The sequence below is a fragment of the Vespa velutina genome, chromosome 1 (genome assembly GCF_912470025.1).
Source record: "Vespa velutina chromosome 1, iVesVel2.1, whole genome shotgun sequence".
NCBI classification, from domain to species: Eukaryota; Metazoa; Arthropoda; class Insecta; order Hymenoptera; family Vespidae; genus Vespa; species Vespa velutina.
In genome coordinates, this window is record NC_062188.1 from 8268623 (window position 1) to 8282918 (window position 14296).

The 14296-nt window shown below is 33.7% G+C and overlaps 1 long non-coding RNA gene across 1 annotated transcript; it reads right to left on the bottom strand.

The window, feature by feature from the left end:
- Nucleotides 1-12489: 12489 nt before the first annotated feature.
- On the bottom strand, nt 12490-14053 carry LOC124951814. The gene is made up of 3 exons (XR_007101724.1): nt 13769-14053; nt 13219-13342; nt 12490-12776 (listed from the first exon to the last, which is right to left on the bottom strand). It is a non-coding gene; the product is annotated as an uncharacterized LOC124951814 (long non-coding RNA).
- Nucleotides 14054-14296: the final 243 nt, after the last annotated feature.

Sequence of the window (14296 nt, forward strand, 5' to 3'; positions counted from 1 at the left end):
CGGGGATCCATACAATTTCTCGTTTGTTTTTCTTTTTCATGTTCTGCAAGTAAACATGTAGACATTTTTGAATTTGTGTTTAAAATGGTGTTCTTGATGAAGCGATGATAAAAATTCGTTATACCAAGAAATCTTTGCAATTTTTGTACGGTTTCTAGCTTTTTCTGATTAACAATAACTTTCACTTTCTTTCTGAAAAGCTTTAATTTATTTTCATAAATATCCTAGATAATCTATTTCTTTTATTTTAAAAGTGCACTTAGAGAAGTTAATTGATAAATCGAATTTTTTTAGTCTTTCAAATACTGTCTTCAGATGTTGTTTATGAGATTGCTGATCAACAAAAGCAATGATGATATCGTCAATGTATGAACTTCTGCACGAATTCTGCGTGACAGAATTTGAGTTCACGCAAAGCTGTGTCTATCGGTCTTTGAAATGATTGAGCAGCACAATCCAAATGTTATCACGTTAAACTCGTAAAAGGTTGAAATGTTTTATTGACAATGGGTAACAATTAAGTATCACTTATGCGATAGTATCCATATACTCTCCATTACCAGATTGATGTTGGTTGCTAGGTTTATAGGTGCAGCCCAAATACTATAAAGTCGGCACGTTTCTTCTTGCATCATTTGCTCGAAGGATGCTTTCATTAGATTATATTTGATTGATGGTAAATGACATGTTCTTTCTGCAATAGATCTTGTTATAATATAGTATGAGACATCGCAGATGGCTTCTTCTTTGGACACAATTTGATTAAGACCGAAAAACTTTTTAAGATATCGTGACGTTGCATCTATTGTCGCCATTGTAGGTACTATCAATTTAATTATTCGCGCACTTATTAATTAATCACATACTTTGCGATTAGTTAAGTCGGCTAAAAGTTTATGACATTTTAGGAAATTCTGCCACAAGGATAGCTATAGTTGCTATATACCACGAGGAAATCCCATTTCAATGATTTGTATAATTTTAAATCTATAGCAATGTGTTTTTTTCTAGTACTGATGTGTTATTGGCTGCACATAACTTCATCTCACATGGTGGATTTCTATTTTTTAGTGAGGATTTGGGTACGATAGAGTAGATATCTAGACTCCGATATCTACTAAAAATTGTATACTTTTTCTTCGATGTGGTATCAATCGATTTCTGTTTTTTCCCTTACTACATATGACTGTGTTTTTTGTTTCCTGAACCATCAGTGGCCTTCTACGAGCAAAGTTATTTGCATTGTCAAGATTTTTTACTAAATTTGTTATAATAGTAACTAAGCCTATTATTAATAGAGTTGTCTCCTCATAAATCCTGTAATAACCGTGTCGAGATTTTTCTTTGGTCGACGTATATAAGTGTCTTAGATAACGCTTGAATCATTTTCGTGAGTTCTTCGATACGCATGTCCGTATTCGCAACCGACGATGACTCTGCATTGCCTTGTATAAAATCTACAATACCCAACTTAGCAATATCTGAAATTTTATCTGTTTGCAGTGTTAGTTTATTTAAGTCTGTTACCTCGCTAATGACAAATTCTGTCCCGATGTTCTCCGGAAGTTATTCCATAAATAGCATCTTTAGTACATTGTCATTTCATTGATTATTTGCCAAATTTCTTAACTGTTGTAAAAAAATTGAAAGTCTCTAGCTCCAATTCTCATTTCCTCTATTTGGATTCTGTACTTTTAGCGAGTCTATCAACCGTGCCTTATTGGCTTCATATTTGTGTTCCTGTATAGTAATGATATATGAAACAAGCATATAGTCGTATCTAAATTCAGTACACCGTACCTGAATTTGGTGTTGTTGGAAATACAAATTCCACCTGTGCAAAGCATACGAGGGATTGTCTTTTCAAAAGGGAGACAACTTTACAAGGAATGCTGCGTTGAGTGTCAATCCTGCCAGCACGTCAGGATTGTTCTATAAGTCTGTGTTGAACGAACTGTCTAAGTTCTCTCAAGTCCAAGTGCTAGCAGATAATGAGGCGTCGATATGCTGCTAGTGGTTTCGCTGTTCTTCGTCGAGGAATACGTTATCAGCATCATCGTCAATTTCCTTACTTAATTTTGTAAGATTTCGACGGATTTTGGTGGATTATGCTCGATCACATTGAGGTCACCAGTTATGACATATGTGTATTCGTAAAAGTAAGCGCTTGCGCTCATAGATATATGCGCGAATTAGTGGCCGCTTATAAATACACAAAGCTTTTATTTAAAATAATAAATGCTCCGTGTTTTTAAGCTTATGAAATCTATTATACATTAACTATCATAAATAATTCCTTTTTGTATAAGTATCCCTTTTATAATGAATTCGATTGACTTAATAACTAATTAAGGATCATGGAAGAAGTGGGATCAATTTTAGTCGAATGTAAGTACCGTCTGGCGAAAATTATTAATTAAGAAGTTACTAGATTAAGTTGTACAATTTATCCAAGAATTGTTACAAGATATGGCACCATCTAACAATGCAATGTATCAATAATTATGTCAGATTATATTAAAAATTTCGACCGTTTATTCGTTGCTTCATGTATGTACCAAAATAAATCGCTGTTAAGTACCATTCAGTGTTTGTTTCTTTGAACTCCACATTTCGTTCATCTTACTCCATAGATTATGGACCAAAAGTACTGTGGTGAAGTTCAAAATAATTAGAAATTAATAAATAATTAGAAAGGTAAGTATGTACTTTCGAGAATTTTTGAAGTTAATTCTGTCAAAGTTCTGCGAGAAAAGATTGGCACATTCAAGATGAGACTTTAGTGTGAATTGAAAGGCCAAATAAAGATAATTTATAGAGAAGAAAAAAAGTAAAATTAACGAGAGATGTTACTTTTTGAAATCTCTCGGGTCGTTTGCAGAAGACATTGAAGTCTTTCAAAAAGATACTGAGAATTAATAGCAGAAAGATATTCAAGTCCAAAAAAAACAATCTCGTAAAGTGGACATCGAAATTAAATTCATCGAGAATAAATTCATTGAAAAATTAAATGAAGATCAATGAGAAAACATTGATACAATATGCAAAAGAGGTATTGCAAAATTGAAAAAAATATTAACTAATCTAAAGAGAAGACCACGTAAACAATATGAAGAATTACATGTCGATACCAGGTTCAGAATCTGAAGTTGTGAATTAGAACTCCACCTACCCTTAATTACCTCATCAAAGAGGAAATGTTGGTGAAAACTTCTAAATTATTGACTACAGAATTAGAAATTATAATCAAATCTGAAAAAAATGCAACTTGGAAAGAAAAGCGAGAGATATGCTGGCAGAACTAAAAATTAGAAACAATATCTGCCGACTGTAAAAGCTCTTTATCCAATGACTATACTTGTGTATACTTCCTAAATCAAAGACAAATTACTAATTATTAAGAATTAGGATTCAGAAATGGTTGAAGTAACCACTTTCAATGATAATTTGGAAGCAAAGAACTTCGCCAAGAATCTAATTTAATATATGTTCGAAGTAAGCACATCGACTTGAAGTATCATTTTGTTTAACAAGTATTAAAGCAGAACTTAATTAGGATCAAGCATGTGTCATAGGGAACATGAGAGTTGACATACTCACATGCATTGCCTGGACTGAAATATAAGAAGTGCTGGATCTAGGAGATATATCCAAATCATCCATGTCACGAGAGAAAGTGTGGATTTAATTTTCTTCAGTCAACGATACGCGATTGATCTACGCGTAAGGTACCATCTAGCAATATGTTGATAATTGCGTTAGATTATATTAAAAATGTCGATGGTTCATTTTCGTTTTATTCATTGTCTTGTGTATGTATTGAAATAAATTGCTGGTAACTATTACTTAGTAATTCATTCCTTGAACTCTACATTCCATTTATTTTGTCTAACAGAAATTTTTACTTATTTAAGTAAAATAAGAAATATTAATATTGACATAATTGTAAATATTTATAATATTTATAATAAATCAAGAATATATAAATGTTATTATAAAAATTAATAAAATATATAGATAAATGTGTAATGGTTCTTGATTCGTCATAAATGTATTGCTCGTTATTTTTGCCCGTTCATTATTTGAAGAGCATGTTACTTTATAATACATGTTTCGGATTAAGTTTTCTGAAATTTTTTATCTGTTGTAGCATGTTTATTTTAAGATTCTTATTAAAACTTAATTTTAAAGCTTCCGTATAATTCGAAGGGTGATTGATTGTGCGTAGCGTAGTGATTTGGAAGCTTGGAAAACATGAGTTAATTTTTTTACATATTTCCAAGGAAAATGTCGGTTTGATTCATAAATAAGTGTTACTTTATTGTAATAAACTTCTTACTTAAAGTAATACTTATTTAATAAAGTAATCCAATAGTTCATAGGATATTAATTATATCAAATATAAAACAGCAGCAATTATAAAATATTTTTTATACATATCCGAAATATGCAAATTATATTTTATAAATATGTGAATAAATTCTATAAAGATAAACGTTATATCCATACTTTTTTCTACAAGTAAAATAGAATGTAGTCATGAATCATGTATTTTCGTTCGATTTTGATCAGATCGAAGGAATGTTCATTATATATAATTAATTAATATGAAATGTTATTCCATGAGTTTCCACATGAAACAATTTCCAAATAGTAAGATCTATGCATTCGTAATATATTTAATTGTAACGCAGATACATACATATCAAAAATATTTTTTTATTTATAATTGTATCTAAATGTTGCAAATTTTTATGAAAATTTTAGAACTTTTACTTTCACTTAAAATAATAATTTCATTAAAATTTAAAGTAGAATCTAAATGATTTCAGATATAACGACTTTTACAGGACTGGCAAAGAACATAGATAAACTAAGAACGACTTTTCTTATCGCTTGAAAAATATTCTCGTTAGGAAGATAGTAATGTGAGATTTTCTCGTCTACTCTCATTTGAACTCACTTTATTTTTAAAACAACATGGAAAAGAAAACATAATAAAAAAGGGATGAAAAATGATACCAACGAATTTTTTATTTCGACTTTGTCATATATTCTCAGTAATATTCCTTTGAATCAATAAACTCTTCCTACTCTTATCGAGACGAAGTTTCTTCGAAAATTGTTCTTTAGATTTCTGAAATGCGATAACGTGTAGAGGGCGTAAGGTCAAAATTGTAAAAGCATTCCATCTGAAATATCGTGACCGGGTATCGAGCGATTTGTAGTAAACGTCAGAAAGAAGTTACACTCAAGAGAAGGGGCGGGTCCGATGGTGGCCAAGAATGCGCAAGTTTTCTTATCGCGCTAACACGCGCGCGCGAATATGTGTCCTAGAAAATATTGCGTCCCGCATTCGTTAAAAGAAAGCTTAATGTTCCGTGCACGCGCCGATATCGCCTGCTTCGCAGGGATTTAAGAACGAACGAGCGAAAACTATATTCGATGAGATTTCCGGTATTTATAGTAAAATTCCACGACAAAAGGCCATGTAATTTTCATTTTTTTTTTTTAAATAGAAATTTTTTCTACTCATCTTCCGATTTCACTATATTATTATATTTGATCTTATCATCATTCTTCGATAAATAAATCAAATTTTTCATTTATGTTTTTTGTTTTATTTTACAGAATTTATTTATTTCAAAGGGGCCATTAAAATTGTTACAATTTGAATCTTTTTGATGTTGAGAAAAAAGCAGAATCGTCAAAACCCACAGGGCCGTTGTCATAATCTAAATTTGTGGAAGGTGCGATCAACCAAAATTTTGCGAATTTATGCTGACGTCAGTGATATGACGTTCCGAACTATCCAAGGTTCGAATCCGCTGGCTCGAAACAAATCTGAATGGATTTTAATATTTAAACCGGCTCTTTGTCGACCGGACATGGTCGGTATGTTTGAACGCACCAAGTCGAGTGAATAATTTTAATGACTCGAAAGAGCTGATGCAGAAACGACTGCAAAATGAATTTACCAATCGTGCGTATTCCTGTGTAAATATATACGTACATCTGTACACTTATACATCGTGATATGTTTTATGGGCTCGTTAAAATGAAATCGGTTTGTGGAAGCAAATGGTAACTGACGAATAGACGCGTGGATGCGCTCGAATATTATATTTTTTCTTTAATCCATTCAACATTGTCTCTTAATTCTTTTTTCCCTTCTCCCTCTTTCTCTCTCTCTCTCTCTCTCTCTCTCTCTTTCTCTCTCTCTTTTTCTTTTTTAACAATATTTCTTTCTATGGATTTGCTCGTTGTCCGTATGAGCACGATCGCACATGTTAGCGGATACTGTGGTCTTGTCGAATCGGAGATTCTCTTTGTTAGACGCAAGTCCCTCGAAATATTTGGACAAAGCGAAAAGACGGATCAGACTCGTTGGAGATTACCTTCATGCGAGATGGAGTGGATAGAGGGCAGAAAAGAAGAATGAGAGAGTAAGAGAGGAAGGCAAGAGAGGTCGTGTAAAAAGAGTACCGGTCCCTCGTTCGGATAAACCGTTTGAAAAATACATTTCTTTCGCTCACTTACGTCTCCTTTGGAACAATTTTCTCGGCACAAAAGGAACGCCGTCAGCGAGGCCCGACATAATCTCAGCGAAAAACAGAGGAATCCAATTTAATAATAGTTTTCTCGAAAGATACAAACACGATTGAAGCTCGAATGCGAATTACCCCGTCCTTCAAAATTTCCAAGATGTGATCTTAACAGATCTCGAAGCGATATCAAAGTCGAATCGTTCTCACTTGGAAATTTCTCGTTTTTGTGGCTTATTTTTCGTTTATTTGCCTCTTACGCGCCTCAGTGATCTTTTCCTTCTGCATTCGATTCCTGATTCGAGCGACATTTAATGGAAGTTGGCGACAGATGTCGCAGGACGCCTCGTCGCTAATTTAAATCCCATCACCTCGCTACCTCGTCACGTCTCTCGTTTCCTCCCTCCCTTCCTCACCTTCTCACTCATTTCTTCTCTCTCTCTCTCTCTCTCTCTCTCCCTCTCTCTCTCTCTCTCTCTCCCTCATGATTGTTCAACTGAATTAAATTTTAATCATGTCGCTTTAATGGACATGTAGCTCGTTTGCAAACGAATAGGTCGAAATACTCAAATTATTTTTCATATGTGAAAATTCGTTACTGTTCCAGCGATAACGTTTGAAGTCAATATCACAGTCTCTTTCTTTTGTCATTCATTTATCCAAAATAGTTTGAACTCGGACTTTTTTATCCCTGGCAACCATAAGGCATTTCATATTGCCGCATTTCGTTCGCAAACGAAGCTCCATGGCGCTCATCCAACAATCTTTGGCCTGAACGAAAGCAAAGCAAGTAGCGACAAAGCTTCGAATCGCGAGAGATATCTGAAAAAGCAATTCTCTTTGAAATGTATTAGTATTACAAGATCCCATGGAAATTCATGCAATCATTTTCATATATATTCTCATCATATGCAGATCTTCATTGAGTTAATTACACTGGTCTTCGATTTTTCACGCTCACCTAATTGCGAGCCATTTTTATCCTTTTACTATCTACTTTATCAATTCCTTCTTCGCAGTACTTCGAGCATAGCTCGGCAGATGGGAGGAGCTTCATCTCTTTGATTCTTCTTGATACGTGTATGATTTTAAATATGTGTGTATGTAGTACGTCACAAAGATCCTTGATTCAGTAATTTCAATTATATAACGTGTAACTGTTGCGAACTTGATAAAGTTTTTCGATCAACGAACATAATTAATTTTAATAACGAACGGTATCCAAGTAGGACATTGCATCACAGTGAGCAACAACAACGATAATAAGCCTGATAGACATTTCTTTGATTTACACGGAATCGAGCATTTCTTTAATAAATTATATTGTTCATTAACGCTGTCAGTTCGCATAAAATGGCAGATTTTATAATATTATCGCTACGATATCGTTCGGCAATAGTACGATCTCTTTATAGTCGGTCGAATACAAAATATTCGCGAAATAAGCACGGATTCATTCGCCAAGAACCGCAAACGGATGATCCCATAAATGCGATTGGTTCCTCATGCCAGCTGAACTACGTGATATCTGATTGGAGTAGGCAATAGTAGTTTCTATTCGCAGTTTTCCTATGGTATGTTTCGGAAATCATGGATGCAATGTAAAATTTAATATCATCTCTGTTCGAAATGGAATCGTATTGAAGTCATCGTTCGAACGTGCAAAACAAGCCACGATCGCGACCTAATATGATCGTTCACGCAGCCGCCTACCAAATTAATTGCCCTTTATTTAGTGGTACGTTATATTCCTAATGGCTTTGATCCACTTCACCTCACCTATTATTACCTACTTTCTTTTTAATCTTTCTTCACGATCGTTATGCATTCCCTTGCTCGTTAATAATTCACGCGTAGAATCGATTTAATCGATTTTTAGTTAGTAAAAGCTCTAATTTTTACATCGAAATTTTCATCGAATTTTTCGAACTTTTTTCGGAATAAAACTTTTTTATCAAGAATTGAGAAGAATTTGTTTTTTTTAATATCTACAATGTTATAATGTACATTTTAATGATTTTTAACTGTAAAATTTTTATTGATACTAACGACGCATGTAGATAGTACCTCTATCAGTCTTTCATGTCTATTAAAATTGAAAAAGAAAACAAGTACTAAATTGCCGCTGACTATATATCATAACTATAGCTACGCGTTGATGCAAACGCTCGCGGATATTTGGCTTAGTTAATCCGATTATATGATCGAGCCTCTTGGCTTATCTGAAAGTATCGTCTTTAAGAATATTACAAGGTTATATTCTTCCTCGGAAGGACAAAGAAACTATCAACAAAGGGAGCTCAATTCTAAAATTCATGGAAAGCTACGAACACGAAAAATATGATTAACCAGCTAAGAAAAGACTTGTAAAATTTCTATGAATTCAGCAAAGTAGATCGAGTAGAATAGCAACAGGGATCGCGTGCGTTTTTCATTTAACATTTTTTGCGGCAACTTTGATCGAAATCAAGTGACTAAAGAAACTAAAACGCTTCTACACTCAACGATGATTTTCCAAAAAGAAGAATCTAAGAGACGACAACGTCGCTATCCGTTTCCGCAGTTCAGGTTCTCTGATTCTGTCTGTCTGTCTCTGTCTCTCTCTCTCTCTCTCTCTCTCTCTCACTCTCTCTCTTTCACTCACTCACTTGCTTTCTCTCGAATGCCAAGTCAATGTTACATTTTAATTGGGTCACCCGTTATAATCTGTCATGCAACTAGACAGTCTCGTAGCTGTTTCGTCGTCTCTTCTTTGCACTCCGTTTTCATGAATTGTGTCATTCCCACCCTTCCTACATCTTCGCGGAAACTCCCTGCGATTACGCTGAGAAATTGCTGTTTTCGCTGTTTCTCCTTTCGAAAACGATGTTGCAAATCGTAGTAGAACTGTTTCTCTATCTATTTTTTCTCTTTTTTTTATTTGCCTCTCTCCTGTCGTCTCACTCTTACTAGTTTGTTTCTTCGGATCGCTCATTCTATCCATTCTTTGCAATCCGATTAAAAGTAAAGAATTCCATATTTCGTTTCTAAAATTAGTTAAGAACAAAAAATTGTCACGTGTCAATGTCGTAGAGTAATAATATTTAATTAGCATTTAATAGATATTAGTAATCAATCTTAATACCTATCGTGAAAAATTCGTTTTTCTTACAAAACTTATTGTTAAAAAATTCAAGATAATAAGTTCGTCAAACAAAATTTGCTTTTGGATTATAATTGTGACAATGGCTCGTCGTTTTTAACATTCTCTACGAAGATGCGAAGTTTCGTGTGATTCGTCAAGTGGCTTTCAATTACACGATAATTTCTTCTCTCTCTCTCTCTCTCTCTCTCTCTCTCTCTCTCTCTCTCTCTCTCTCTCTCTCTCTCTCTCTCTCTCTCTAAGTTTTGCTTTCGGCAGGGTACATGATAAAAATGTTAATAAGTAGAAACGAAATTAAATACGTCAAATGATTGAAGTTACCACGAAATACGGTAATTTAATTTAAGCGCTTTAATTTACATTTGATTCGCTTCAATTATCTATAATTTATGGACTTAATTTACATATAATCGTTATCCATGGCTACGTACAGGGAAAATCGTTCTTTTGCTACGCTCAGCCCGTCGAATCGCGCCCATAAATTTAAATTCCGCGTTGTACCGCATCGACTCTGAGAAAAAGGAAGAACAGGGATAGAGTAAAAAAGGAAAGTGAACAAAATAAAAAAATAAAGCAAAAAAGGAGAGAGACAATATAAGTTTCGACAGGAGGCTAGGAAATTCTTTGTATTCATGAAAAAAGCGTATCGAAACGATATTTCGCGCATCCAAGGACTACGACAAAGCGGTTACGGTCATCTTCCATAATGATTTATCGCGGATTTACGGCAAGATATTCCAAAAGATCAACCGTTTGGTTGAAAATTCTTAAAAACTAACGAAGTAAAAAAGAGGAAAAGAGAAAAAGATTGGTGAAAAGATAGACAAGAGAGACAGAGAAAGAAAGAAAGAGAGAGAGAGAGAGAGAGAGAGAGAGAGAGAGAGAGAAGGTTAGACAGAAAGACTAAGAGAAAGAGCGAGAGGTAAGTGATACAAAAAAGAAAGAAAAAAGAAAAAGAGAGAGGAGGCGCACGAAGCACCTTAACGAAATTTCACTCGCACTTGGATGCACGACCTAGCAAAGTGACACTCCTCAGACGAGTAATCGAATTATATCGACGTCTTCCCGGTTCCACCGCCTCCCTAGCATCCTCTTCTTCCTTCGTGCGACCCCTTGGTAAGAATCTCTTTGTCCTTCTCTTCGTCGTTGCCATCGTCCTCGTCGTCGTCGTCGTCGTGATCGCTTGCCGGGACTCTTCGGCGATTTGCTGATTACTCCGTGAAGGAAAAAAAAAGGGTAAGAGAAGGAAAGAGAAACGAGCGAGCGAGAAAGCGAGAGACGGGGTTAAACAAGCGGCTTTCCATCCTCTCTTTTCTCTTCTGTTCTCTCTACTCTCTTTCTCTTTGCTGACGTTGCCAGTGTGACATCAGGGACGTAGTAACATTGGTGACACCAAGTATTCTCTCTTTCTCTCTCACTTTTCTCTTTTCACCCTATGTTTCTCTGCTCATTGTCAGCACGACGAAACAAAAAACGCTCGTTAATCTGCGACAAATTATTTTTCAACGCGCGATATTGTGCTTAGTTGGTCATTGTCAATGTTTCAGCTCTCTCTCTCTCTCTCTCTCTCTCTCTCTCTTCTTCCATATTTCTTGTTTTACTTGATTTTTTAACTCTTCACGCTTACATCCTTCGTTTTTCTTTTTTTCATCATTTTCTAAGCAATTATACGTCATAAGTATGTCAAAAAGATAAATCGCTCAATTCAACTGAATTTGGAATTGTATAGTTTCGTTATTTTAATTTTCTTTACATGTATCTAGGGATTTTTTAATTGTATTATATCTTTATAGAAACCGAAATACAGGAATATTGGTATTTTTACCATAATGTGCAATTAACATAAATTCAAATAATTAAATCGATTGTACGATCTAACAATTATCTTGTATATGCATGAGAGTACAAAAAGAAAATATTTGAAGAACATGGAGGATAATTTAGTAATTGTATTTGTAGTATCCCAATTGCAATTAAAGATGAAGCTGAAGTAAATGACATTGAAAAAAATATTAATAATATTAGATCATAAAAGACATAATCAGGATAATGCGACTTATATTAGATATTACAAGTATGTTGTGGAAACTCGCTAATTATCTTCGTTTAGAATCTAAAAAGAATATTTTAGAATTTTTGAATAAAAATAAAACAATTTTCCAAAATTGTACTCAATAGTTAAAATTGCTTTAGTAGTGACACAAATTAATGTCAAAGGATAGTTATTACTTTTAAAATATATACTATCACCATTAAGATATAATTTATTCTTAACGATATAATAATAATTAGGACTATAAAAAAATTAGATTACTAGGCAAAGCACCGGTAATAAGTGCCTGTATATATCCTTACCTAGTATTCGCGAAATCGAAACTTCCTTAGAAGAATTGGACGCATATATATAGCAAGTAAAAAAGTATCCGTATCCTTCTTAAAATTCAATAGTCTGAATAGAGAACACTGAATTTCTGAGTATATATAAAGAAATTAGTATGTTATTTGAAATATATAAAGAAATAAGACAAAATATTTGTTTACTGCAATAGCGGTATAAATTACAAAATGAGCTTTTATTAAATTATTTATAAAAAATTTTCTTAACTAATGAATATATATATTTTGTCTTATGTCTATTCTGTAAATATAAAAAAATGAAACAACTTTAGGAATTAGATTTTTTAAATATATATAAAATCACTATTATATAAAAAAAAGTCATTTCACCATGATTTTTAAAATTTCGAGATAAACGTAAACATATATTTATTTTTATAAAATGTTTATTATTGTTTAGCCTATAAATAATTCTTTAATTGTAAATAAAGTACGAATACTCTTCTTACCTATTGTAAATTTAGTGTCTTTTGTGTCTTCCTAATAAAGATGCTTGGATTTAAAGGTAGCAGTAATGAAAGGCGCAGGAGTTGCCAAGATTTTTTTGGAAGCTATAGTCGAAGAAATCTGTCGATCTGTCTTTTTGTTCGATCCTTCTTTTGTGTCTGCGAAAGCGCACACAAGAGGTCTTATTGGCTGAGGCACTTAATTGTAGATGTCCATTGGCATCTGTATCTTCTTCTATTTATACGCTAATTGGTAGAAAAGTCAAAGCATATAAGAATGAACCATTCCTTTTGATATACGACTGGCTAATGTATTTCATATAAATAAACGAATTTCATTATTATTTTTTTATAAATAAAACAAATTCTAATGATATAAAAGAGTGAGTATAATGGTAGAACAATTATTCGCAAAGAAGACAGTTCATAAAGTAGCTTGTCATTTTATTTTCTGTGCTATACAATTATAATATATCGTTGATGATTTTTCGTACATGACAAACTATTTCTTTATTAAAAAACAAAAAATTAAATTTGTTATATTTCTAGAATGTTTAGGAATAAAAAATACTTGGAAGACACATAATATTTATTAAGATGATAAAAAATGCTTAGTCAAGATGGGTTAAAAAATTTACTTTTATAGAATTACAAATAATTTTCACTTTTAGTAATAATAGTAACTTACTTGTTTCTGTTCATCTCGATAAATGACGGATAGAGATCAAATGAAAGAAAAGAATCTTCAAAAGGTTATCTTTCCCTCCACTCTCATGAGTCCATAATTGGAAGCTTAATGCTCGCTCGTGCTCCTGATAAAAAGATCTCTCCAATTAGCGAAGTAAGCCAGAAAGACGATAAGACACGGCCTGCCATGTCGGCGATAAACATCGCAAATACTAATACACTTTTATATGTACATGTATAGGTTCCATGAAAATTTCTCTGCCGAAGATTACGTTGGTTGATAGATCGTCGTCAATAATTCGAATAAATATTATACATACGTTCAATGACACGCGTGTTCGATAAAATTAACAATAATAACGATCGCAATTAGCAATAAGCCATGATCCGTGCAACAAATTGTAGATATATAACAGAGAGCAGCTGTGTATTTATAAGAATAAGAATCCATTGGTCGGCGAACTGACATGCAATGAATAAACGTGTATAATGAAGGTGAATCAACAAATTTGCATTTAAATTGTAACAATTGTTATTTAACTCTGTCTTACCGATTCTTGTTTTTGACGATTACGTGCATCGATAGGAGGGGTCGTGGGCATATATTACTTCTTCAATTTGGTCTGACTAATATTTCAAACGGCCAGATATTTGGAAAGAATTGACGAGGTACACGCTCCTCGGCAAGACAGCCCTTTCGTTCGCAGGGCAGCCTGGCGTCGAAGAGATTTTAGGGGGACGGGAGCTTTGGCGGCAGCCATCTTGTTGTTTGTGCAAGTGCGACCCTCATACTCGGCTTTGGAAGTCCGCTATATCATCCTCGGGTACATTCCGTTGTTGCATCTAATTGCAAATAACGAGCTAAACGAATACTCCCGAAGAAAGTATGCCGAAGAACTTAAGAACGAATTATTTTCTTGAAAATGATTGGAAGGGAATACGTTGGTTACTTTAATAGGCTCGGCGATAGGGCTCAGTAGATAGTAAGTTGAAAGAAAAGAGGCCTACGAACGTTGGCTTATTTCCAATACGTTATATGGACGTATACGTTCGTAGTTTATTTAGTTATACATATATTC